Here is a 2290-nt window from a genome sequence, read left to right as displayed (position 1 = left end):
ATCCATGCTTCCATGTTCATTCATTGTTTCTTACAATCAACACACACCACATGCCTTCAGATGCCAGCCACTTCCCTGGGCACTTTAGTGGCCACTCAAAGAATAAAACACTAACTTTGCACTGACAAAGCTTACAGTGAAGTTGTGATTGAAGAAGGCAAAAAGACTTTAGTTCTTGGTTGAAAAATAGTCTGAAAACTTCCCTGTAGTTGCAGACTCTAGCCCTTCAGTGAATCACCCAAAGGCATGGAGAATAAAAGCTCAGAAACAGGAGATAGAAACACAGGAGTATATTTTCCAACCATGCTCCAAGGAAGAGAAAATGAATTTGGTTTAATGTTCTTCATGACCAGATTTTTGGGGCAAATGAGTGGAGTTTCAACAGGCACAAGAGGCATAGAAACAGCAAAAGCAAAGGCTCAGGAGACATGAAAGATCAAGGAGGATGTAAGAAGCTATGAGGTTAACACAGCCAAAGCACAGTATGTGTGTGCATGTGTGTGTGTGCATGCATGTTCACATACTTGCACAGATGTGCACACACACACTGGGTCATAGGGAAGAGTGTTGGTTGCTTACACTGGAAAGGTAAATGGGAGGGCTGAGCTCCAGTGTTTACCCAAAAGGCATACAGGACATGGAGCTTCGAGGAGTGGCTTGGGAAGAGTGGCTTGGGAGGAAGCTCTCATACAGAAACTAGTCCTGCATTTTAAATCACCCCAGCCCTGGGTGATGAGAGTAAGCTTTTTTTTTTTTTTAATCTTAATTGCAGTTTAAATAAAAAGGCTTTCTCTGTTAAACTATTATTTCTAAGCCTGTTTTTTCCCCTCTCCCACTGCAGTCATCACTAATAGCATGATCTGAACATACAGAAGCTTCACAACTTTCACTGCCGAAAAAATTTTTTTTAATTTTTAAAATTCCTCTAACTAGAGCAATCATAGTCTCATTTAGCTCCACATGGAATTAAGATCCCTGTGAATTTTTTTTTCAAGAAAAAGGATTTTCCCCCTTTACATATTCTTTTTACAAACTTCCACAGAGACCTACCTGCCCCACCCAAAGATTACCTCAAGGGGTTGGCAAACTTTTTCTACAAAGGGCCATATAGTACATATTTTCGACTTTGCAGGCCATACAGTCCCTGTCCTACTAACACTGCAGTTGTAGCATGAAAGGAGCCATAGACAATGTGTACATAAGTGATCATGGCTGTGTCTTAGTAAAACCTTATTTACAAAATGAGGCATGGGCCATAGTTTGCTGACTCATCCTCTAGACCAACATAGCCTTATCCCTTTATAATCGTGGAATGTTTAATCCATTTTTGTAACTGGTCAATTTTAATTTGTTTTACTTTTCCCCTCATGCTGATCACTCCAATAATATTATCACATGTATTTGTATAACTATCAACTGTCTTGCATCCCTGAGGCAGTATTATGTAAATTAGAAAGCATTCAAAAGAACGGTTTTACAATTCTAACTTCATTGTTACTAACAACACACTGATAGAGTCCCTTTGGTTTATAAAATTATTTGCAGAAAATGTGGGTAGCCATCCAAAATGATTGCCCCCCCCCAAGGGACAAGGGAATGAAGACACAGAAATAGATAGCAGAGGGTCTCTTTAGCTTTTTTTTTTCCCCAGATATTGGTATTTATTATCAAAGTCATATTCAATGTCAACAAGGTGCTGCAACTACAAAAAAATTGCATACACTGTAATCTCAATGCAAATAGTCAAATGGAACCCCAGTCATTAAAAAAGTAATTCAAATTACCCCAAAAAGCAACTGAATTTTTAAAACATCTTTATACATCCATCCAACAAATTAAAATGGTTAACAAGAAAAAATACAAATTCAGAGGTCTGGTATTGATGTTTAAAAAAGGCAACTGCTTAAGCATTTCTACCGACCTGAACATCAGTCTCTCAGCCACTCAGCTTCATGCCATTCATCATCCGGCAGGCTCGCTCAGCCACCCCTGGTGACTCAAACTTAACCACACCACACCCCTTGGACATACCCGTTCTCCATCCTGATGTCAGCATACAGCATGGGGCCACATTCGTTGAATTTGTCCTTTAGCATCTCCCATGTAAAATCAAATGGGAGACCTCTCACAAACATCGGGCAGGCCTTCCTGGAAACCCCAGGAGCATGGCCTCTAGCTCCACCAAAGGAACCTGTGAATCTTCCTCCAAAGTTGCTACGCTCCATCTCGATGGCGCAGTCAAAGCTGGCACTACCGCTGCCACCCATAGCCAGGCCCATGCACTCAATGC

General features: G+C 40.7%; 1 pseudogene; it reads right to left on the bottom strand.

The window, feature by feature from the left end:
- Positions 1–2003: 2003 nt before the first annotated feature.
- LOC103586303 overlaps positions 2004–2290 on the bottom strand; it is a 2170-nt pseudogene continuing 1883 nt past the window's right edge.

The sequence above is a fragment of the Galeopterus variegatus genome, unplaced genomic scaffold, assembly GCF_000696425.1.
Source record: "Galeopterus variegatus unplaced genomic scaffold, G_variegatus-3.0.2 Scaffold328, whole genome shotgun sequence".
Lineage (NCBI taxonomy): Eukaryota > Metazoa > Chordata > Mammalia > Dermoptera > Cynocephalidae > Galeopterus > Galeopterus variegatus.
Note: the sequence above shows the minus strand (reverse complement) of the source record. Positions and strands in the feature narration are given on the sequence as shown.